This window comes from Panthera pardus, unplaced genomic scaffold, assembly GCF_024362965.1.
Source record: "Panthera pardus isolate Hobbes unplaced genomic scaffold, ASM2436296v1 HiC_scaffold_2, whole genome shotgun sequence".
Taxonomy (NCBI): Eukaryota; Metazoa; Chordata; class Mammalia; order Carnivora; family Felidae; genus Panthera; species Panthera pardus.
Genome location: NW_026526765.1, coordinates 62,494,209 through 62,519,778, shown reverse-complemented (window position 1 = coordinate 62,519,778; position 25,570 = coordinate 62,494,209). Strand labels below are relative to the sequence as shown.

Genomic DNA, 25,570 nt, shown 5'->3' with positions numbered 1-25,570 from the left:
GAGACATATCATGTGCCTCCTGGTCTGAGATATTGGGGAAGGCACACCATTACACTTGTGTGGGAAACTTGCTCAAAATGCACAACCTCAAATGAATCATGAGAAAGCCACACACAAATCCAACCGGAGGGTTCATGCTATAAAATGACTGGCCAGTACTTGTCAAAGGTATCAAGGTCATTCAGACAAGTAAAAGGCTAAAGAACTTTCAGAGATTGGAAGAGACTAAAGAGACATGACAACTGAATCATGCAGGATGTCCCAGACGAGAGAAAGGACATCAGGGGGACAATGGTCGGGATTTGAATAAGAGCCATGTATTAGTTAATACTACGGTATAGTGTTATTTTCCTGGTTTTGATAATGGTATTTTGGTTATGTAACATAGTAATATTTAGGGAAGTTTCAGTAAAGGGCTTATGGGAAGTCTTTGCATTAGTTTTGCAAATTTTTTTGTACGCCAGAAATTATGGCAAGATAAAAAGTTAAAAAGGCTCTTTAAAATTTAATAGAATTATAAAAAAAAATTGTAAGGGGGAGATTTCACATAAAAATCCCACATAGCCTGCTTTCTTTATACATACCTGGTCCCTCTAAGCTTCTGATTTTGAGGTGCTGGCTTAACAAATGTTTACTGAGTGTGCTGGGTGTCAAGAATACATCTTTGTTGGGAGTGAGAATGGCGAGGGGAGGGTTGAATGAACAAAGGTCTAAGAGAGGAGGGTAGACTTGGACCAAACTACAGGAAGCAATAGTGATCAAAGGAAAGAGGTGCTCTAGAAAGAGTCACTGATGTGAAACCAAGATCACTGCCAGCCTGGGCACTTTTACATATACATATTTACATGTAATTCTTACAATAACCCTGGCAGACACTGATATCCCAATTTTTCAGAGAGAAAACCAAGGCTAAGCTATAAGCAACTTGCTCAAAGTCACCAAGCCCGTGACTAGTAGAGCTGGGATTCAAACCCAAGTCTGAGTCATAGGCCATGGCCCTTCCACTGCCCTATACTTGTGGGAACCAGTATAGAGGTCACTTACTGGTAAATTAGTCTCAGAGTTTTGCTTACTTTTCCACAGATGCTGCCCAGAGCAGGTGAGAATCTCCTAAAAGACAGGGACCAGCTCAAAATACATTAATTCACTCAAAAGATATTTACTAAGTACTTACTGGCAGTATTCTAGATATGGGAAAATGGAAGTGGTCAAGGTAGACATGGCCCCTGCCCTCATGGAGGTGCCAATCTAGTAATGCTTTTGACTCCTTGAGAAGGGCCACCTAAACAGAATGTTCTCTAATGATTATCCCATTCCCATGCCATCAATCTAAGCTGTGGAGTGGTGGTGGGGTAAAGGGAGAGCTGAAAAAGACCCTGGGTTCAGAGCTGACCACAAGCCAAGTGAGTCAGCAGTGAATGTCACTAAGAAATGGGCCACAGGAAGACTGGTGAGAACCCAGGCATGTGACAGACAGGGAAGTGAGCCGTCGTCCTCTCTGGTTTACATTAGTCAGTCCCTCACTGCGGTGATGTGGTGATGTGATTAGCTGTGGCCACCCACTGTCAAGAGAATATGGAGGAAAGGGTAGAGAGTGTGGAAGAGGGGGAAGGGGTGCCTAGTGCATATCTAGTGTGTGCTCAGCTCATGCTATGCCTTTGGCTGGCATGTTCTCATTTAATTCTCTTGACCGGCCTTCAAGTTAGGGATTTTTAGCCCATTTTACAGATGAGGCTCACAGAGACTGGTGGTTTGGCTAAGCTCACACACCTGTGAAGTGCCACAGCAGGACTCTGAATCCAGGCCTAATTTACGTTCTTGCTGTTTTTTTTTTTCCAACCATGTGGGGCCAAAACTGAGACCATGTCAGTGGAAAATGCTTAGGAAAAAAGGTTAAAGAACTAGAATTGATTAGCCTCAAACAGAGAAAGCTAAACTATGGATTCTTCATCACTGTCAAGCAAAAAAATGCTCTTTTCCTGCCCTCCCACCAGAGTATGATTTTCTTGAGGCAGGAGCTGGGCCTCCTTGTTGCCCAGCCCTGCCCAATCCAGGCCCCTGGAGAACTGACCTGAATGAATGAGTCAATGAATGAATCTGCACAAAGATAAGATCCACTGGCTGGTCTTAAAAACAAGATTAAGCTGAAATGGACAGTGGAGAAGCTGAGTCCTCAGGGGTTCCTTGTACTGGATATTGAGAAATCTTCATTTCAAAGCGGGGTGGGGGTGGGGGCAAAGTGGACTTAAATTAAAGTAAGAGAACCATCAATTGGACTTAAGGAAGACTGATCCAATGCCAAGTGCCAGGACAATGGCAGTAGTGACTGGAGCTAGGCTGGCAAGAGGTTTATCCTTGCTGGGACAGGATACAAACACAGAGACCCCCCAGAGGCCTCCTGCCTTCAAAACCTTCCACTGTCAGGTCTAGAAGGTTCTCTAAGATCACTACATCCAACCCAATCATTTTACAGATGAGAAAACGGAAGCTTTAAGAAGAGTGACTTGGGGCGCCTGGGTGGCTTGGTCGGTGAAGCAACCGACTTCGGCTCAGGTCATGATCTCACGGTCCGTGAGTTCGAGCCCCGCGTCGGGCTCTGTGCTAACAGCTCAGAGCCTGGAGCCTGTTTCAGATTCTGTGTCTCCCTCTCTCTCTGCCCCTCCCCCGTTCATGCTCTGTCTCTGTCTCAAAAATAAATAAACGTTAAAAAAAAAAAGAAGAGTGACTTGTTCAGTTCGAGGTGCAATTAGACACAGAATATTTAAATCAGAAACAAGCCAATAAAAAGCTGATGAAATCCTTGTTATCTCTCATATGCTAGCGGTTCCCAACCAGGGGCAATTTTGGCCCCCCAGGAGACATCTGGCAATGTCTGGAGATATTTTTGGTTGTCGCACAGGGGACTGGGGGTGTTACTGGAACCTAGCGGGTTAAGGCCAGGGGTGCCAATGCATCTGACAATCCTGCAATGCACAGTAAAATCCCCCCCCCCCCACAACAAAGGATTACTGGCCCCAAATGTCCAGAGAACTGAAGTAGAGAAACCATGTCGTACGAGACCAAAACTTCACATGTGGGAAGCTCATTTTCCCACTGAGTCTGTGTTCTGTCTGAAAGGCAGCCAGTTGCCTCTGCTCCCGCTGGGTGAAGTCATGGCCACGGCCTCGATTGCCCCCACGGAGACCAGCGATCTGGATTAAGCAGTCTTTCCCTCTCCTTTGTGCTCTGTGCCTGAGAAAGAAGAGCTCACTTGGAGAGACCTGGGCAAAGGAACCCACAGAGAAACAATGAGGTCCACCTAGACTTGTGGCTTACCGTGACAGTCGAGTAAGTCCAAGGGTCACTATTTTAATAAAACGCGCTGAATCTGCGCCTCTAACACATCTTACCTTAAGATCAAACACACATCAACATTGGTACGAGGAGCTGATGAGAATATAGGATTTACTTAACAGAAACTACTCTACAGGCTGCATCTAGCCTACTGAGTGAGGAATGGCCACATAACCTCACCCAAAATAAACACGCATACGTCTTCCTCTGCTCCCAAGCAAGGAAATTGCCGCTGGAAATCTCTGACTAATGGATTTCTTCTGTAATTTCTTTTCATAGCAGAATGCCTCAGCTTTGCTATTTTAACTTTTGCTGCTTGGGACCTCACTTCTCCCTTGCTCTTGGAGACGAATCTCAGATCACTCTGTGGTTCGCCATATGTGGGCGGCTACCAGGCAGGCAGGCGCTCGTGATGTCACTGTTTCCAAGGCTTAATGAAATTAGACGCCATTGAGGAGCAAGTCATTGGAAGTGGTGGGTCACTGGTCCCAAAAATAGCCAGCAAGGCTTTTAGTTGGTGCTGTGGCCTGGTCACCCCTGCCCACCAGCCTGTCAAGAGGCTTCAGTGCCAAGTACCAGGGAGTTAGGTGAAAAGTGTGCTTGCTTGTTCACTTACTCATTTCTTCCACCTTACTGAGAACCACTGGTGTGGTGTGTGTGGGGGGGAGGGTGCACGCGCATGCCTACACACACGCGTGTGCATGCTGGAGGGCACACGGAGGTAAATGAATGTGTCAGAGCCAAGCACGGGCAGGGAAAGAACCCTACAAGCACCAGTTCTCTTGAGCCCTAGAATCACTCTCACAGCCCCCTGAATCCTGTCCTTGACGTCCAAACTGCTAATAAGAGCCCACACCAATCCTTCCTCTGTCAGAAGGAAGGGGAAAAAAATCTGTCTCCCTCTCCAGCCCAGAGAGAAGAGCTTAGAGGGTGAATCATGGCCATCACAGCTACTCTGTGGCTGTCCCCTTTGTGAGGGACCATTGTGCACCCAGTCGTGGACTCAGAGTTTGCGTTCATTAACTCAAGTCCTTTTCACAACCCTGTGTAGTAGATTCCATCATTCTTCCCATTTCACTTGCCCAAGATGCAGGACTCAACGCCTGCCATCTAGCTTCAGGACATATGCTCTAACCGCTGTGCCACAGGCCTGCCTGAAGCACGCAGACAGGCCGGGGGCTGAAGGAGCGGAGGTCTGGGGGCTGACCCTCTGCACAAAGCACTTCCACGTGCACAGTTCTCCCTCTCCAGCCCATCCCCTGAGGCTCTCTCCCCAAATCTCGGTGCCTGTGTGGAGGTCTCTATCTATAGGCTGTTCTACCAGCTCCAATTGCCTCCACTGTGACCTTTCTCATCCCAGAATACCCTCTCTGACCACAAAGTCCTGGTCTTCCCCCTCTCTTCCTTCCCACAGAAGCCACTAAGTCTGGCCAAAGAGGAAGAAGAGCTTCTAGAAGGCACCCCCTGACACAGCCTGCCCCACCTTCCCAGACTCTGTGGACATATACATTCCTGGCACAGCCCCAATATGGCTGCAGGGTCCTCTACTCTGACTGGACCTAGTCGAGCCAGATTTGTTCCACAATCTGTGGATCGTGCAGGGCCTGGCCCATTAATGGCACTCAGCAAATTCCAGATGAAAATACAAAATGACGTATGTGCAGGCTATTCGCCACAGCACGGCTGTAATAGCAGACAACTGGGTACCATCCAAATGTCCATCCAAGGGGACCGGTTAATAAACTATAGACAAGTGGAGGACGATCCAGCTGTAAAGGGGAATGAGGAAGGTCTCTTTACATCAAAAGAAAAAAGCAAACGGTGGAACACTGCTTCTGTTAAATTTTAAGCGTATGTTTGTGGGGGGGGGGTGTGGATAGTGACAAAAAATGATTTATATCCTTGCTTACATCTTCATATTTGTGATGTTATAGCCACAGATTTAATTTGTAAGAGCCACAACGTCCATCAACAGGCAGAAAGGTAAATTATGGCATATCCGCACAATGGACTATTACCCAGCAATAAAAAGCAATGAAGTATTGACATGAGCAACAACATGGATGATTCTCAAAACAACTGTACTGCATGAAACACAAACTAGGGTACATGTGGTATGATTCCATCTATATAAAATTCTCATCAGTGTTTAACGGGGTGCTCGGTATACGGGTCTTGAACTTCTTTTGTTACATGTATCCCTAAATATGTAATATTTTTTACGCATCGCCTAAGAATGGTAAGAGTAACCATTTTGGTTACACCTGTTGTTTCTTTTGGAAGCTATAAAATTTTAGACAAGTACAAACTAATCTAGAGTGACAGCAGGCCACCAGTTACCTGGGGACAAAGGAAGAGGTGGGCACGAGGAAACTTTAGGTTCACTATGTTGACCGTGATGATGGTTTCATGGGTGGATACATGTTAAATTCCTCAAACTGTCCACCTTAGGTATGTGAAGTTTACTGTATGTCAATTATACCTAAATAAAGCTGTTAAAAAATGGTAATGGCTAAAACACATCAAACAATCTGTGAGTGCATAACAACACTTCAAAAAACAAAACACAACAAAAGCTTCTTTGGACACCTTTGAAGTTACTAGGCCACCGACTCCTTATTCTGAAAACTAGTAGATAGAAAGTACTTATTCCGACTTTTTTTTTTTTTTTTTGTACACAAATGCATTTCTAGGTAACCAAATAGATGATGAAGGTGAAGTTCTGTTTTACAGAATAATTTCAAAGAATAACACAGAAAGACTAATAGAAGTAGAAAAATCATCATTGTGTGCCTTTTGATAAAACACTGGATCTTAGCAATGATCCAAAACTTAGTAATAGATAATTATAGTGGCTAAAATAAAAATAATAGCAGCTACAGCCACTGGAACCCAATGATTAACCTTAGTATCTCAAAGAGAAGACAACCAGTTATTCTGTACCTCTCAATGCAATGCAATTGGAAGTACACAGCATACTTCTTAATAACTGGCCTAGAACAACCTCACATCTCACCTTCCATGTAATCCTTATCTCACAGCAGTCTGGCCTCTGACATCAGCACCCCCCCCACACACACACACCACTCTCTCTTCCTGTGCTATGTAAGACCACCCAAGAGTCACTAAGGGCCAGAAGCCATTGGCTCTCCTCAGTACTGCCCCTGCTCTGAACCTGTTAACTGCCCCTTCCTTCCTGGATCTCTCCTGGCTGCCTAAAGTACCATGGCATTCTCACTCTCCGGCATCCTCTCTGTCTGCTCCTTTTCCTTCTGCTATCCCTGATATCCAGGTGTGCCCACAGGGGTCTGTGTTCAGGCCTCTTCTCTTTTAGGTCCCACAGCCAACTCATCCATGCCTTAATTTCCCACGCCAAGTTCCAGAGAGATGGGAGAAAGTCAACAAGACAGATGTGGATGTGGTCCCTCTCCTCAAAGAGTTCATACAGTAATGCCCGAGGAGCTTCCTCACTCCCTGGGGTGTCCTCCCTGCCCCCCCTCATACTTGATATGTCCAGAAGAAAACGCAACAGCTGCTCACACAAAACCTGTTCTTTGGGTCCCAGAAGGAACCTCAGGGATTGTGGAATCCAAACTCATGCAGCTTCAAATAGTTAAAGTAAAAGAGAAAGGGCAGCAGCATTTTGTGTTAAGAGACAAGCCCTCCTGACTCTTTCCAAGTCACCATCAGTGTCCTCCAGGGGCTCCCAAACGCCTGAGAAGTCGTGAGGTATGCTGTGCTGGCTGCAGGGGCTACAGCGAGGAGCAGCAGAGTCAAACTGGCTAATCGGGAAGAGGATGAAGAAATTCTCAAGGAGTGTTTTAGATGGTCTATCAGAAAAAAGGGAGTGGCCTCACTGGGCTGGACAGTGCCCTTCGCCTGTTACCTGGACTGGGCTCGTCAGGAGAACAAAGCTCACGCCCAGCAGGGAGGGAGCATCAGCCTAAGAGCTCTAAATCCCAATGCAATCTGTTCCTTGAACAGTCAAGCAAGCTTGCTCCCATCTCAGGCCCTTTGCCCTTGCTGTTCTCTGTCTCTGGAACATTGTTCCCTCAGATAATCTGCATGCTTGCTGCCTCACTTCATTTACACCTATATTCAAACATCACCTCTTTAGACAGGCCTGTCCTGGCCACTAACTAAAACGCCTCTTTCGACCTCCTTACTCTACTGTCTTTTTCTGTGTAGCACTTAAGATCACTGCCTGAATTTATGTTGTCTTATGTGCATTTGTTCATTGCCTGATCCCGCCATTAGAATATAAGTTACAGGAGAGCAGGGACTATGTCTGCCTTTGAGTTCCACTCTATCTCCAGAGCCTAGAAAAGTGCCTGGCACAAAGGAGATCCATAGAAATACTTGTGGCATGGATGAAGGAAGCAGCTTTTCTCCAAGTGTGGTCCTTGCACCACTGCCTCAGAATCTGCCAGGTGGCTGATCAAATATGCAGATTCCAGGGTCCCACTGTAGAATGAATGAAACCAGGATGGGGTGAGGATGGCAGGCATTTGTGGAAAAAGTGCCCTTCAGGAGATGCTGGTGCATGCTAGAGTTGCTAAGGTATCAGCTGTGTGTTTATCTCCAACTTCAAATGTATTTCCTAAGGACCACAGGTCAACAGAGGGATGAGAAAAGGGACTGGCATTTCCTGGGCTCCTTACCCTGTGAGCCAAGCATTACTGAGGACACTTGACCTACTCTATCCCCCTGAATTCTTCCTACCACTCACGAGATGCCATCGACAAATGTGTAAACTGAGGCTCAGAGAAGCTGAGCCACCTGCCTAAGCTCATACAACCAGCAAGAGGCAGAGTCAGGCTGGAACCCCGGTCAGCCTCACCCAGAGGCTCCTAAAAGCTCTGCACTAGCCCCTGGGCCCCTTGGCTGTCCACGCTCACCACTGCCCTCCTGTGCCTGCCCGCAGCCTGGCACCTGCTGTGGGTGCGGTGGGCACTTGGTGAATGAGAAAGGGAGGTTTGGAACTGTGGTGTGACGCCGCCCCGAGGCTCTGGCAGAGCACAGCTGGACGGGGGGCTCCTCACCCTCACTTGCCTCCCACGCGCTGTGACAAGTCAGTGAGTCCACGCTCGCACAGAAAGAGGAAAGGCCTGGTGTCAGAGCCTCGGGACGTCAGGCAGCCGGGGCCTGGCTAGGAGTCCAGCTTCCCACCGTCAAGGCCACAGGGAGCACAGGCCAGGGGACGGCAAGGGCCCCCAAAGTGTTTCCAAATCACTGGAAACAGGACGCAGCCGCCGGACCCACACCAGGACACAACATCATCCCAAGTGTGGAAGCTATAAATGGAAATGTATTCTTAGAGGGGCAGAACATGAGTGGGGGTTTTTCAGAAATGACCCATCATCAGATAAAAATACAGACGGCATTTAAATGCTGAGCGGCAGGAGCTATTCCGGGGATTGGGTTCTCATCCCTGCGGCTCCCAGCCAGGGCATGGCCTTCAGCAGAGATTTAAAAGGAAGAAACTACTGATGCCGGTGTTTTTAAGTTTAGGAGGAAAGTATTTGGGAGAAAGACAGCTGTGCCAAGACAGCTGTGGAAGGTGCACCCTTTGGGGAGAGCCCAAATGTCACCTGACCTCCACCTGCACCCGCCCGGGGGATTCAATTTTGCTCTCTGCTATGAGACCACCTTTTGAACAACATTCTTCGCTACCTTAAGAAGTGGGCTGAGTTCTGGTGAGGGCTGGGGATAAAAGCCCTAAGAGAGGATCAAGATTTTAAGAGGCTGGCCGGTCAATGAAAGTATAATAAAGCCATAGCTGAGGTGGATCTGATGTCATGGAAAGAGGAAAGAGAGTATTTATTACGTCCGCCTCTTGGCTCATGAGTCCAAACCGTCCAAGACACAAAAACTAGGTTCAGCTGTTTTTTACAGAGAAGGAAACTGAGACTCAGAAAAGACTGTGTAGAGTCGCAGACTCTCAGGCTGAGACCCTGAACCTGGAAAGATAAGCAGAAATGAGGCTGGCAGAAAAGGGCAGAAGGGTGTCTCAGGGAGAGCAACAGCTTCTGCTAAGGTTCATGGCTCCAGAAGCCCAAGGTCACTCAATTAGCATATGGCAAAGCTGGGATTTGCACCATCATCGACCTGAACACGAAGTTACTGTGCCAGGCTGGGAAGCAGCAGAGTGTTTTAGAAAACGAGATCTGGCTGACCAATTAAAAGGTGAATTTTTCAACAATCCCAGGGATCAAAGTGTTCTCCTTGGTGACCATTCTCATTTGGACACATCTCAGTATTTTTCAGTCGTTCCATAAAAAACAGGTTACAAATGAAAAAATAAAGCCAGGGAGGGTCTTTAGGAGAACTGTCTTGGGCTGGCCAGTCCCCGTCTATTACCTGCCCTCCCTCCCACGCACCTCGTGTCCCCACCGACACTCTTTGTTCCAGAAAGGCCCATTCTTTCCCAGCTCTGTTTATTTACATGCACAGCACCCTCTGTCTGCGTCACCCCTTCTCACTCCTCCTCCACCAGCTCATTCTTTCTGTCATGAATGAGTACTTACTGTGGACCAAACATTGTTCTAGGTGCTAGGAATACAACAGTGGTCAGACACAAAACTCCCTGCCTTCACCTAGTTTACATCCTAGTAAAAGAGACAAACAGTGAATGAACATGTCAGTGCCCATGAGTGTCATGAAGAAAAATAAACCAAACTAGGAGACAGCATATACTATAGGTGTTGTTTTAGACAGGAGCAGGGGGATAGCTCTCAGAGAAGCCCCATTTGATAACGTGACACGCAAATGTACATCTAAATCAAGTGGGAGAGCAGCCACACGGCTATTCAGGGAAGAACATTCCAGGCAGAAGGGATAGCAAGTGTAAAGGCCCTGAGGCAGGAAGCATACTTGGGAGGTTCCTGGAATACAGTAAGGAGCCTGGTAGAGCTGAGGGGCAGGAAAGGGCAGAAGTCCCAGTAATTCTTTAAAACTCAGTTCACACATCCCTTTCTTTAAGAATCCATCTCTGATTAGCCACAGGCTGGCTGAGGCTCCACCTTCTGGGCTGTGCACAGTCCCTGAGCTTCTCTCTGTCACCATCCGGCACATGATGTGTTGTTACTAAACATGTGTGGACCACAATCATGAATGAACAGTACAGCGCACTCTGTCTCATTAATACTATTTGTGTTTTCCCCTAGAAGTTGTGGATTCCTGCAGTGCGGGAACTGTCCTTAGTCTCTTGGGGTCCCTAGTGTCTGGCACTGAAATCTTAAGTGGGGAGCCTCATCTTTAAGTAACAAGAGGCCCACTGGGCTGCAGAAACTGGGTCTTTCCTGGGCCAAGAGCTCACCTGAGATGTGCAGGTGAGTCCCCTTCGGGAGCCACTGGCTTCCTAACCACCCACCAGCAATAGGACTTCATAGAGGGGGTCTACAAGAGGCGGGGGGGGGGGGGGGCGGTGAGAGTGGGATGGGAAGGGGATGTCCTTCCCACCCCCAGATTTCCAATATCTGCCTCACCCTTGCTTTCCTCAATAGTCCACGGCTTATCTAAGTCTTTAAGGAAAGCCCACATGGGAAGATAAAAATGTAAATCCAATTCACTAGGGAGTGACTACTCATAGACAGAAAATGCCTTTTCCCTCTGAAAAAGATTCCAGGAAACATCCTGAGAGTGTATGTGGGGGAGGGGCAGAGAGAGGGAGAGAGAGAATCCCAGGCAGGCTCCGCACGGTCAGGGCAAAGCCTGGCATAGGGCTCGATCCCGGGAACCATGAGATCATGGCCTGAGCTGAAATCAAGAGCTGGATGCTTAACTGACTAAGCCACCCAGGTGCCCTGACACTGTATGTTAAATAATGAATTTAAATAAAAACTTGAAACTACAAAAAATAAAAGGAGAGGCGTCTGGGTGGCTCAGTCGGTTAAGCATCCGATTTTGGTTTAGGTCATGATTTCAAGGTTTGTGGGTTCGAGCCCCACATTGGGCTCTATGCTGACAGCTCAGAGCCTGGAGCCTGCTTTGGATTCTATGCCTCCCTCTCTCTCTCTCTCTCTCTCTTCCTCTCTCAAAAATAAATAAACCAGGGGGCGCCTGGGTGGCTCAGTAGGTGAGTATCTGACTTCGGCTCAGGTCATGATCTCACCATTCGTGAGTTCAAACACCACATCGGGCTCTGTGTTGACAGCTCAGAGCCTGGAGCCTGTTTCGGATTCTATGTCTCCCTCTCTCTCTGCCCCTCCTCTCTCTCTCTCAAAAATAAACATGAAATTTTTTTTTTTTTTTTTTTTTTTTGGGGGACAGAGAGAGACAGAGCATGAACGGGGGAGGGGCAGAGAGAGAGGGAGACACAGAATCGGAAACAGGCTCCAGGCTCCGAGCCATCAGCCCAGAGCCTGACGCAGGGCTCGAACTCACGGACCGCGAGATCGTGACCTGGCTGAAGTCAGACGCTTAACCGACTGCGCCACCCAGGCGCCCCAAAAAATTTTTAATAAACAAATAAAACATTAAAAAATAATAATAATTTTAAAAATGAAAGGAGCAGAAAGGACCAAGCTTGGCCCTTGGCTAAAACAAGGAGGCCTAGAGTGGCTAAAAATCAGGAAGAAACAGAAATCTTGGGTCCTATTTGAAATCACCAATTTAAAAAAGATCATCTTTTTTAAAGTCAAACAATATGCAAATTAAAATACTTATGTGGCTCATATTTGGCCTGGATACCATCAAATTTATGAACTTCGTCTTAAATCTTGAGTTTTTGTGTCAGAATAGGCAGTACAACTATAAAGATAGCAGAGGGCAAAGATATCTAAATGTTCTAGAGCCAGAAGAGAACTTTGAGATCACGGAGTCCCCGCGTGGCCAAGAAGGTTCGTCTCTGGGATCAATTCCAGGCTGTCCAGCTGTGAAGGCTGAGATGGATCAGCAAAGTCTACCAAGGCAACAGAGTCACCAGTGACATGCTTCCTGGGTATTTGGCAAGGCTAATTTAGTCCAGATCCATTTTAAAGGCAGAAAGACCGAGGCCCAGGAAGCTACGCTCAACTGCCTAATGTCACATGTGAGAACTACCTGTGAGTCCCAACAGAGCTCTTTCCACAACACCCAGATGCCCCAAATCTATGGGCTTTGGCAACTTTTATCTACCAAAGACTCATCTTTGAGAGAAGTCATCTTTAAACCGACAATGCAAGTCAATAAGAAAATTAGATTTTTACAGTGATTCATTTTACCCATGGCTTCTTAGAGACAAAAGCTTTTCTAAACCATGAATGGGGTCTGAGCCCTGACGCAGCCATTTGAGGACGCTGCCCGTGGCACACACACGGTCCCGGGTGAGGGCCTTGAGCTGGCCGAGGAGCCTGGCACCCGAGGGAGCCTGGGCCCACTGGAGGGCTGCAGCCTGCCTCCAGCTCTCCTCCCTCCCTCTCCGTGTGAGTCAGGACTCCTGACTTCAGTGTGCTGGTGGCAGAGCCTTCAGTTTTACTTGGCTCTTGAGCAAAATGTACTTTTCCAAAGGCCATTGATCCAACTACGCCTGAATTTTGCAATGCCCTGGCCAGCCTCCTCTGAGCACATGCTGTCCCAGGGAGTAGGGACCGAAGTATGTGGTTATCACCTCCCCTTACCTTCTCCTTCCTTCTCCCCAGATGGGACGGAACAGCGGCCCGTCTCCTAGCAGAGCCCAGTGGCATGCCTGCCATCCCTTTGCTTCCCCTGGTCACCCGACTGCACCATTACCTCCCTCTGGCTCCCCATGCGGTGCACGCTCCTGAATTGGATTTCAAACCACACCTGAACGCAGGCCTGGAAGAATGCCTGGAAGAGACTAGCCCCCAGGCAATCTAGCCAGGGAAGCCCCCACATCCTGCAGCCCCCCCCGCCCCCCCTTTATATCACTGCTCGGGGAAGTGGGAAGAACACAGGTCAGGGGAGAGGCTGGCGGCAGCTCAAGCATTAACAGGTGCCTTGTGTACTTGCCTGCCTTTTGAAAAGGCTATTAGAGCAGTTTCAGATTTCATAGCAAAACTGAGAGGAAGGTAGAGATTTCTCATATAACCCCTGCTCCCCACACACGCAGGCTCCCCCACCGTCAGCAGCCCCCACCAGAGTGGGACACTGGTCACAACGGGTGAACCTGCATTGACACATCATGACCTCCCAGCGCCCGCAGTCTCCACATTCGGGCTCACTCTCGGTGTGGACAAATGTAGGGTTTGGACAAATGTAGAATAGCATGTATCCATCATTACAGTCTCATATAAAATAGTTTCGGTGCCCTGAAAATCCTGGGTTCTGCCCATTCGTTCCTCCTCCCACCCCCACCCCCCCCGGACACTCATCTTTTTACTGTCTCCAGAATATTTTTACCTTTCCCGGAATGGCATACAGTTGGAGTTATACAGCATGTGGCCTTTTCAGACTGGCTTCCTTCACGTGATATGTGCTTAAGGCTCCTCCGTGCCTTTTCATGGCTTGGTAGCTCATCTCTTTCTAGCACTGAGTAATCTAATCTCAGTGTCTGGATGTCACAGTGTACCTGGTTTTTCAGTCCCCAAGGTGTGGATCTGCAGGGCCAGGGGCACTACTGCCTCCTGCATTAGCTGCATGCCTTTGGACAAACTGTTCTCTGAACCCCCAGTGTCTGTCATTTGTAAAATGGGGATAAAAATACTGCCTGCCTCACAGGAGTAAGGGCTGCATGTGGAAGCGCATGCAGGGCATTGATTACAGTTCACAGCACGGAGCAAGCACGTGACAGATGTTAGCTGCAATTACCATCATCGCTGGCACTGTGACTGCCTCTAGCGCTCATGGGTCTATTACCCTTGCCTTCTCTGCAGAGTAGCACGGGAGGAAGTGGAGACAGGTCAGGCTTTGGACTCACACGGGCTGGGGTTCAAATCCTGACTGTGCTTAGGCAACTGGCTAGACCTCTCTGAGCCTCAGTTTACTCATCTGTAAGGTGGAGGTGGGGTGGGGATTGCAACCCCCCTCCTAGTGCTAGGAGATCAGTAAGCGGAATGCAGAAAAGAGCCCCTGGCGCCCAAGAGGCACCCACGAAAGGTCAGTTCCCAGCTATGAGGGAGAGGTCCTCAGTATCTGCTATGGACAGCCCTGCTGAGTCCACAACGCAGAGAAGGTAAACAGCGGGTGCATCTGAGGTTGGGGACGAAAGCCTGCTGGTCGGTTATCAGGGCCAGGAGGGGTGTCTACAAAGCTGAGTGAGTACAAAGAAAAATGAGAGCTGTCCTGCCTAGCTGGCACCCAGAGGATGTCAGCCAGGATCAGGGGCAGTCACGCCTCCGCAGCCGGCCAAGGCCTGGCTGGCCATCTTCTTAGCGTCAGATGACAGCAGAGGGCTGAAACACAGAGGCAGCAGCCAAGGCCAGCTGGCGGCTGTTCCTGTGGCCTCTAAGAGGCGGAACCAGGGACACAGGGAAAACTCACGGGACAACATCAATCAAAAAGCTCACACGTGCCCACCAGCAGATTCCATGGAACTGGTGGGCCTGAGCAAGAACGCTAGCGTCCTCCCATGAGACCATCTTGGCCTTTTACCCAAACAGAACCTGCCCACCTGGGAGGCCCATTGCCCCCTACCTGTGGCCAGAATGGGCAGTGAGGTGTCACACCCTGACCGCGCAGTGCCAGTGACCCCAGGAGGGAGGGACTGTCAGGATCCCCACTTTCCAGATGAGGAGGGTTAAGGCCGCTGTGAGGGAGCCTCAGAGCTGGAACTCAAACCCGTGACTTCTGGACTCCCCACAGCTCAGAGTCAAGCCCGGAGTCTGCAGAGGCTCCACTCAAAGGCCTCCTTGTGGCTGGTTTCCCACCACTCTGCAACTGCACTGTTGCCCATTCACTCATTTGGCATCTATCCCACAGACATCACTAGCATCTACTCTGTTCTGGATGCTGGGCTGGGCCCCTGAGATACGACATGGGCCAAACGAAGCCAATCCCTGCCTGCCGCAGCTAAAGTCAAAGAAAACTCCGCAACGAACGTGTAGTCAGAGGAGGAGGTGAGCGCCTGGAAGGGACGGCCCGCACACCTTCTGCCCTCTACCAGAAGCGAGGCTGGAGAGTATACAGGTCATGGCGGGCTGGAGCCGGCCTTTCTGGCGGTGAGTCCCAGCTTTACCACTTCCGGCAGAGGGCTTGGGGGATTCAGTCAAACAGCGCCCATCTCATGGGGTTGCTCTAAGAGGGGCCATGTGTTAGAATGCGGGAAGTGCTTACTTAGGGTCATGCCTGGCCCCGAGACTGAGTGCTCACTACCTTACCCATCACTGGCCACAGGGGGTGACGTACAAAAGGCCACAAGTATTTGCTTCCTCCCAAAGGAGAACCTTGTTCTCCCCTCCAAGTCCCTCTGAGAGCTAGCTAGCTGCCTTGGCAGGCGTGGCACCAGCGGGCCCAGAAATCAGGTCAGAAAGAGGGGCACGTGGGCTCCCTCACAGGTCCAAGAGGAGACACAGACAGGGGCTGCAGGGACCCCCAAGTTACAGCTGCTTCACACGGGTGGAAGCGTCTTCCCTGCATACCCACCTCCCACCCCCCAGGACTCTAACTCCTCTGATCTCTTCCTGCTTCTCCCCAACTGGCCTTTCCTTCTGGACTCTGCTCCAACTCTCCTGACCTCAATAGCACAGAGCTGAGGTTCTGAATTCCAGAAAGACTTGGAATATTAAAAAAAATTTGTCTGGCTCAGCAATGAAAAAAGCGTGCATGCACACACACACACACACACACACACACACACACACACACACTCTCTCTCTCTCTCTCTCTCTCTCTCTCTCTCTCTCTCTCAATTTAAGGACCCATTAAGAATTCATCCACAGGCAGTAAAATCTCCTGACACACACAGGAAGGATTAATACACACTTAGGAAAGCAGTCATACTAGGATGCTGGTAGGGATACATCAAGTTGGAAATGTGAGAGCTGGAGAAGAGGAACACGGGGGCCTAAGTTTGCTCCTTACAGGGGTGTGGGGGGGGGTGGATTAATCTCTATGCTATGTGTCTAAAATATTCGATGAAAAATGGTTAAGAAGACTGAAAGTACCAAAAAGAATCAGACACTACAATACAGAAAAAAATGTATTACACACCTGTGCAACACGGGTGAGTCCCACAATCTCACAGATGTCACGCTGAATGAAAGACCCCCACGTTTCATATATAATTCCATTTACGAGCCATGGGGAAGAGGCAAAACTAACCAGTGATGAGGGAAGTCAGGAGAAGGACCCCCCTCTCGGCAGGGGCACTGGCTGGGAAGGGGCCCAAGGGAGCCTTTGGAGGTACTGGTAAGGTTCTGTGTCCCGATCTGGGGGTGGCCCTGTGGGTGTATGTATGCAAAGAGCCACTGAGCTGTATGCTTAAGATGAGAGCATTTTACAGTGAGCCATGCTATGTCTCAATTTAAAAGTGAATTAAAAATTTAAAAAGAAAAAAAAAATCAAATCACTGGCCAAGTTTGGGAACCCTCTGCACTGGCTTAGAATAATAGTGAAGAGACTAGACTGTTTTGGAATTTCTTTCCATACCAGCTTGACATTTGATTCCCTCACTCATGTATCTATTGATGCCTCCTCTGGGAACAATCTTGAGCAAGGCCTAATGGCAGATACACAGGGGAAATGTTCCAAGACCCAAAGTACATTCACACATGTCAGGCTGACCGAGACGGGAATCCTGGTTCTGCCCTTACTTGCTGTGTGACCTGGGCTTGGTGATGCCCTCTCTGACATCCGGTGACCTGATATGCAAAATGTGGTTAAGATCAAAGAAGACCGTGTTCACCACTGTGCCTGGCATGTACTATGTGCTCCCTGCCCCCCTCCCCCCCACCAAATAGGACCTGCTAGTATGGTTCATGCTTTAACCCTCCAGAGCAGCGTTTATCAACTGTATGTTATAACCGATTAGTGGGTTGAAAAATCAATTTAGTGGATTGCAACCAGCATCAAAAAAAAATTAGAGGGGCGCCTGGGTGGCGCAGTCGGTTAAGCGTCCGACTTCGGCCAGGTCACGATCTCGCGGTCCGTGAGTTCGAGCCCCGCGTCAGGCTCTGGGCTGATGGCTCGGAGCCTGGAGCCTGTTTCCGATTCTGTGTCTCCCTCTCTCTCTGCCCCTCCCCCGTTCATGCTCTGTCTCTCTCTGTCCCAAAAATAAATAAAAAAAAAAAAAAAAAAAAAAAAAATTAGATTACAACAGAATAGAAAATGCCTGTTTGCACTGCCCATAATAAAGGAAAGCACTGTTGTATTATGCTTTTAAACATTACAGGCTAGGTTACGATATAAAACGTATTTCCTATAGAAGGTAAATGTCAACAACGATTAAAAGCCCTGTTCCACTGGGGCGCCTGGGTGGCTCAGTCGGCTGAGTGTCTCACTTCGGCTCAGGTCATGATCTCGCGGTGAGTTTGAGGCCCGTGTCGGGCTCTGCGCTGACAGCTTGGAGCCTGGAGCCTGCTTCTCATTCTGTGTCTCCCTCTCTCTCTGCCCCTCCCCCGCTCATGCTCTGTCTCTCTCTCTCTGTGTCAAAAATAAATAAACATTAAAAAAAAAAAAAAAAAAGCCTTATTCCACTGAACCCCACACATCACTGTGACATGGCAGGTACCAGCTCAACGTGACAAAGCCCAGTTCTCTGAATAGTACGGGAACAATAATGCATTATAAGAATAATTCTAATACCTCTAAGAAGTCACGCTTTTTTGTTTTAAGGTCCCAAATGCTCTGAAGTTGAGGGAAGATCAACAGAACCGTAGGACACCACAGAAAACAAATCTCAAAACATGAAATTAACTTTGGAACAATATTATTAAGTAAATCACAATTGGGATTTCACCAGTTTTTCTGGTCCAGGGTCCAACGCAGGCCCCCACGCTGTATTTGGCAGCTGCGTCCCCTCAGTTTCCTCCAATCTGTGACAGCTGCAAGTTCTCCCTCATCTGTCACAACTTGTGACATTTCTGAAAAGTGTGTGCCAGCTATTTTGGAGAACGTCTCTCAAACTGAGTTTGGCTGATGTTTTCTGGTGCTTCTGGCCAAGGCGTGCATTTCTGGGAAGAATCCCACCATGATGTGCCTCCGTCAGCGTACCACATTACCGGTGGTGTTAGGCTAATTCATTTAGCTAACAAATATTTAGTGTCCACTGCCGGTGTCGGGGAAATAGAAGTGAACAAGGCCCACGAATTGAGGAACTTCCGTTCTCAGGGAGGGGACAGATAAAATTCGTGATCGGCAAAAAGGAGATGTGATTGTTTTAAAGTGTGCGGAGAGCTACGACCCTTCCAGGTGAGTGGTTGGGCCAGGCCCCTCCAAGCAGACAGCTGCAGGGGAGGCAAGGAGAGGGTCACGCCCAGAGGCTGCAAGAGCATTCCAAGCAAAGATTCTGAGGTGGAGGGTGAAGTCAACCTGGTTAAGGAGCCGCAACGGTCACCAGGGCTGAAGCACAGGGAGGGGATGGTGGCACAGGATGAGGTCAGCGAGGAGCGGGGAGGATGGATCACACAGGGCCCTGCAGGCTGGGAAAGGACTCTGGACTGTTCTCCACGGTGGATCTGAAGCACAGCACTGAGTGCCCAGGAGGGTGGACCAGTTTTCACCCAGAGTGACCCCAGCGGTCAACAACAGAACCAGGCTCCAGCCAAGGCTGGCCTAGTCTGCGTCCGCCCTGGCCAGGCCCTTCCTCCTCCACACAACACCGGCCCAGGCCCTTGGGCAGGGCTCCAAACACCGTGGAACTCAGGGTCTGGCTCTGGAATATGTTTTTGTGCTCACAAAGAAATACGGGTGTGGCTAATGCCCCTGACTTCCTCCTCACACGAGATCCTCTGCATCTCCTGCTCCGGAACGTCCTGGGTCTGGAGCCCACGCTTGGCACCAGCCCAAGGACCGTTCCCACCGAGGCGCCCGCGGGCCTCGATTCTGCCACACAAACCTCAGAGCAGTCTGGCTCCTTCGAGTCCTGAGATCTGCACGTGCGGTTTCCATTTCCTTGTCTAGCAAGCTCACATTCGCATAGTACAGTGCAGCGGTTAAGGGCACCGATTCGAACCCAGGCATCTTGGCTCTGCCGCTAGCCGGTGGCCCTGGGCAAGTGAGCTCCCGATAACATCATAGGGGTGGCCATGGGGATGAAATGTTAATAGGGACGAGAAGGCAGAGTGGCGCAGGTGCCCTGAGAATGTTATTTCATTTCAGTGTTGGCTGTGACCATTATCAAGCCCCCCCCCCCCGCTCAGGCCCTCCTCTGTTCCCCGATGGGAGAATTGAGCCTTAGGTACCTGTGGGCCCGCAGCTCACCTTTCCCTCCCTGCCCTGGCTTGGGGCCGAGCACTGAATAAACGCGGTTTGTCAAAAGAATGAATAAATAATGAACAAACATGTATGAGTAGGGGATGAGTAAATATACGTCAAAGGTAAGATTTAAAAGTGTATTACTCAGGACAAATACTTTTCAACAAAAGTGCTTCTGGCAGAGTTGTGTGATTAAGACGGGGCCAGTAGGCACAGGGAAAAAAAAAAAATTAACAGAGATAACCTGGCCAACATGTAACTGAGAACCCCAAAGAATAGACTTAGGAATTTGGAGGTGGAGAAACCTGGCTTCCAAATCCTGGGGCCACCACGACTACTACTGCGGCCCTGGAAAGGCCACCACGTACAGATGGGCAGGCTGTGCCCTGTGCAGGGGGCTGGCAACTAGCCCCCACTCAGCTGGAGTTGGTGTGGGGACTGCGTAGGGCTCTAGGAGCCCTGAAGAAGGGAAGTTTTTTAAGCAATTCCCACAGAGGTGGCAGAGAAGTGACCCGCAGCTCTCGGCACCCTGTGGCAGCTCTCTGAGCCTGCAAAGCGGAGCCAATGACAGCAGCTACACCTCTCCTACCGGGCGGGTGGACGGCGTGTTAGCCCCCACCCCTTCTGTGCCCAGTGCTTGCAGCAATGCCTGGCACACAGTAGGCACTCAGTGCCACCTGCTGAACGAATCGATGGGCTAACGTTGTTAGCCCGGCCTTCCCCTATAGGCAGCACCCCCGGCCTTCCCCTACAAGCAGCCTGTAAGTCAGGTTCCAGTGCAGTGGGCTCAGAGGCGGGCGGGACTGTGAACTGTAGTAAACTCTCACACCCTTCAGTCTGGAAGAAAACAGAAAACAGAAAGGACATGGGGTGGGGGGTGGTAATTTGGGGCCAGAATGCAGCCTTTTTCAGTCAGCTGGGAAAAGTGATAAGGAGGTGGCCGTGGGAACCATGGGAATTGGGGGGGGGGGGGGGTAGAACGGGCCCCATTCACACAGAGAATGAAGGTTATGGCCCCAGCGGAATGTGAGTTGGGTGTGGGGCTGGGCCTGGGAGCAAAGTTCCTGAATGACCGGCTGGCCGGGCCGGGGCCTTAGTCCCCTCTTGGGAACCTGCATGGCCAAGAGCAGTGTTTCATCAAAACAGGAAAAATCATAGAGGAAAAATGCACATGTAAGGGGACTGGTATTTACAGGGAACAGCCCTGCCTCCACCCAAGGCCTGAGAGGATGGACTCGGGGAGGGGACAGAGGGGAGCATGCAGGGGAGCAGAGCTCTCCCCAGTAAGGCCACCCACTGCCCACCCGGGCCTGGGGACTCCTGAGAATCTGAAAGTGAGCTTGGACCAGGTGGTATAAGGAGAAGGCAACGTGAACCTCACAAGTCATGCCCTCAGAGCACGTTCCTCCCCGCCATAGGCCTCGTGGCTACATACGGAACTTCTTACCAGGCGTTACCCATCCGAAGTGCTTCAGAGCACGGGCGTGCTCTCCCTGCTGTTACCTACAGGGTAGGAGAGCTCAGACTGTGGCCCTAAACACCTGGCAGGTAGGTGCCTCAGGATCACAGATGCCCAACCCTGTTTTCTTTCTTTGGACAACAGGGCACTCCCACACCTGCCCGCAGAGTGCTGGGAAGCTTAGCTGAGATTACAAATTTGGACCCGGGCATACAGTAGGGTCTAAGTAAACAGCCTTTTCCTGGGTTCATCAGGAGCGACCTACATTATAATCATCATGGACACGTGGCACCCGGAGATTGAGCAAAGGCTCCATCCTACTCCCAAGCTTCTGGGACACACAACTCTAGCGTCTGTGACGTACCTGTGTATCAGCACAAGGCTTCTGCCTTGATGACACCAGCTGAGCTGCTCCTCTAGTGGGTGATTAAAGTGATTAAAGAAGGACCTGGGATGTGCGATGGCACAGACCGCCACCACCCTCACTTGAACACTGCAGAAGGATCTTAACTGCTCTGTTCCTCCCTTTCAGTCCAGGCTGAGCTTTCCACCAAGATTTTAAAATCCGTCACAGGCTGAAGCCTTCTCAGGCTGAAGGACACATTCCCAACCATGCCCGACGAGGCCCTCATGGCCCGGCCCAGCTGACACCTCCAGCCTGGCACTCCCTAGTCCTCTGTCCCACAGCTATTTCCACTGGCCACAGGGTTAGTTACCTCTCTGCCTCAAGCCTTTGCCCATGCTGTTCCCTCTACCTGGGCCTCCCTCCCTTTCATCCCTAACTCAGTGAACCCTAAGCATCTTTCAGAGCACCACTCAGTCACTGCAGTGAGGTTTCCCTGGTCCCTAGAAGGACTCCGGTCCTAGAGCCTTCTGTGTTGTCCTACACAGCCCTCATATCAACTGAGAACTACAAACTTAATCGGATGTTTGACTTAATTGTTGAAACTGAAGACTCCGTGATGGCAGGGGCTATGTGCCTCTGGCTCACTGCTGGACTTCTAGTGCTCAGTGCAATGACCAGCATGAATATTTGCAAATAAATGAGTGAATGAATGAATCAACGAATGACCAGAGAGCCTTGGGGGATGAAAAAGGAAGTAAAGCTGAAAGCAGACCAAGAGGCATAGATTTGATTATTCCTGCTCGAGGAACCCTGATGGGAAGGAGGAAGCCCAGTCATGTGCAAGACAGCCGGGCTCACAAGACCCCAGGAGGAGAGGGTCAGTCACCTGGTGGCCAGGGAGAATTCATGTACATGATCTCATTCTGCCTCACACAATGCTGGGGTACGGCACTATTATTAGCCCATTGTTACAGACGAGGAAACTGAGTCCCAGGGGGATGATGGACCTATCTGGGGTCCCACAGCTGGGAGGGGGTGGGGCCAGGGCTAGGACTGTTCACACAGGGCAGTGAGTTCTAGACTTAAGGGACAAAGTCTCTTACTCAAGGCATCCCTGCAAGCGAATGAAACAAATTGATTAGCATCTTCCCGAAACTGCTGGAACAGAAATGGTTACACCTGTACCCAGGCAGCATGGTAAGGGAGAAAAAACTGGATTGTTCCAGGCACATCAACTGAGAACCTACTCCCGCCAAGTCCAGTGCGGAGCCTCTCTGGTGCGTCAGCCGTGTGATCCTCAGCACTGGTGCTATCATCACGCCCATTTTACAGATGAGGACATGCTGCTGAAAGAAGCTCCTCTTATTCCCAGTTTCAGGTGCCTAAAACATCAAGGGAAGGTATTCCCTCCCCTGTATTATCTTAACGAACTTCAGATACATCAACATGTTCCTAATGTCTACCAGTGGCCTTGGGGCCCCAATTCTATTTCCCAAAAAGCTTTTCAATTTTCTCAATCCCCCAACTGTGAATTTCCTGCGGTGGGATCATCGGGGACCCCAACCCTCGGCTACAATTCCAGGGCTACACATACGTCTGCAGTGTGCTTTAGGCATTTTACATGCACGAATTCAGTGTCAAGTTGGCCTCCACACTCTGTCTTCTGTCTCCATGAGAGTGTGAATAATACGTAGTCATCCCCTCAGGGAGCATACTCGCCTGACTTCCCTGGGAAACATACCAACCCATGCCAAACGGCTTTCAGTTCCCCTTCGTCCATGCCCTCGGGAGTTCTTACATTCACTTGACCCCTGTCTTTCTCCTAAGCACCGCCTCTGCTCAAGAACCTGCCATGGCTCCCCACTGTGTGATGTGAAACGTGCAGCCCCCGAGCCAGGTCCACAAACTAGGCCCACGTTACCTGCCTTTGTCACCGCTCTTTCGGACACCACTGCCCCTGCCTCCCAATCTCTCATCAGGCTGCAGAGCCCCTCAGCTAGAATGCCATCCCTTCCCCTCCACTGATCTCCCCCTGCTCATCTCTCAAGTGTCCCTCCTCCAGGAAGCCCCCTAATTGTCTCCTGGCTTGCGCATGTTCTGCCGTCGTCTTCTCTCATCGAGATTACCGCCTACACGGCCGCCACTCCCTCTCCAGCCTGTGTGAACAGAACCCACCTTTCCAACAGGACTCTGCTTCTTGCGAGCAGGGCTCAAGTCCACCCGCCTGGGCTGGCATTCCAGTCGCGTCTGAGCCTCTCTAGCCTAGCTGGTAACCCAGCCTCACCCTCCGTTCGCCCAGCCTCTCACAGAAATGACACACTGCCTACCCCCAGGGACACGATGGTGGGGGAGGTCACTGATGAGGCACCTGTCTTGTCTCTGGCCTCAACTACCATCAAGTTGCCTCCTGCCAACAGGCCATGAACCAAGTCACAGGTCTATTGTCCTTTTTTTTTTTTTTTTAAACTGAATAGGATGTGACTTACAATTTAATAAGCGACATTTGATTAGTTGAAGGTCAACATTTTCCAAACATCAAGTCCGTGTGGAAAATCTGAATCAAAGAGGCCTCTTGGCCGAGAGACCGAATGCCACAAGAGCTGGCAGCTGCTCGTGGGGCCCCTCCTGGGCTGCACCCAGGCCCGTCTGTACAGCACAGCCTTGCAGGCCACCACACCACAAATCGAACTTGGCTCCCCCGCTCAAATTCGTCCTCACTGTGCTGAGGGGCAAGCACACGCACTCATCGGGGCCCGGATGCACTCTCTGGTTCACTGCGTGCAGACACTTCACTCCCGCCCCTGCCTCTGGGCAGGACTGGACCCCTCGTGCCGGCATCTGCCTGACTCTGCTCATCACTAAGGTGATGGGGAGGCCCCCCTCCAGCCCTGCGAAAAGTTCCATCAGAATCCCCGGAGTCCCCTGGACGTTCTTGCTCAGAAAACTCTTGCTCATGTAACTGTCCATCTGCCCTGCTGGAATGGAAGCTCCAGGAGAGTAGGTGCCACGTCTGTGGTGTTTAGCTCGATATGCCAGCTCCAGCGTGATAGGAGGCTCACAGCAGGTGCCATGCTCCCTGGATCCAGACCAGGTACGGGAGGCAGAGGGGTGTGCTTCCCCTCCTGTCCCCACTGCCCTCTCGGAAACCAGCATCCCCATCTGTGCCCAGCAGTGTTTCCTGGTGTTCCGAGAAACACCACTCACGGGAGGGGGTGGGGAAGTGGGGTGACCTGTAACACCCCAGGTATTACACAGACAGAGTTTTTATTTGTTTCTTAAATGGCTTTTGTAACAAATCACATATGGAATAAGAACAACAAATGTGTCTTCACTGAACCCTAAGAGTGCTACACGACTGCTTCTAGAATTTTCACATTATTAGAATTTCACCATTATATTCTCCCTACCTTACAGCTGAGGAAACTGAATCAACTGGGGCCAGGGCACAAACGTGGAGTTCCTGCGTGGGGTTCCACTGTCCTGATCATTACAAAGCCCCAGAGAGGCTGCTTAAAATACAGAGGCCAGGGCCCTGATGCCCCACATCACAATCTCCAGGTGGGGCCATGGGAATCCGAATTTTAACCAGCAAATTGCCCCCAGCCAGCTGGGCAGACTGTGATTCCTTGGGCCTCAATTTTCCCAACTGTGAAATGGGCAACTCCTTCCCTACAGGGCTACGATGGGGGACCAATGAGGGAAATGCTGGGTGTGTGTTCTAAAAACAGTGGAGAGGGGGTACCCGGGTGACTCAGTCATTTAAGCGCCCAATCCAACTTCGGCTCAGGTCATGATCTCAGTCTGTGAGTTCGAGCCCCGTGTCGGACCCTGTGCTGAAAGCTTGGGGCCTGGAGCCCGCTTCAGATTCTGTGTCTCCCTCTCTCTCTGTCCCTTCCCAGCTCACGCTCTCTCAAAAATGAATAAATGTTAAAAAGAATTAAAATAAAGTAAAAAATAAATAAAAACAGTGGAGAGGAGCCTGGCAGGAGGTTCCACTGAGGAAGCAGCAGACCCAGGAGCCACTCACAAGTCACGACCTTGCTCGGTCCAGCTCACTTGATAGACATTCCTACATATGACAGCTTCTGCACAATATCCATCCAGGCGACACGCGCACATGGCAAACCAGTTAAGCAGGG

The 25,570-nt window shown here is 50.1% G+C and overlaps 1 protein-coding gene across 1 annotated transcript in view; it reads right to left on the bottom strand.

Annotated features, from left to right (window-relative positions):
• The window catches only part of ERGIC1 (endoplasmic reticulum-golgi intermediate compartment 1), a 101,480-nt gene that overhangs the window by 57,622 nt on the left and 18,288 nt on the right, over nt 1-25,570 (bottom strand). The gene's annotated exons all lie outside the window — the stretch shown is intronic.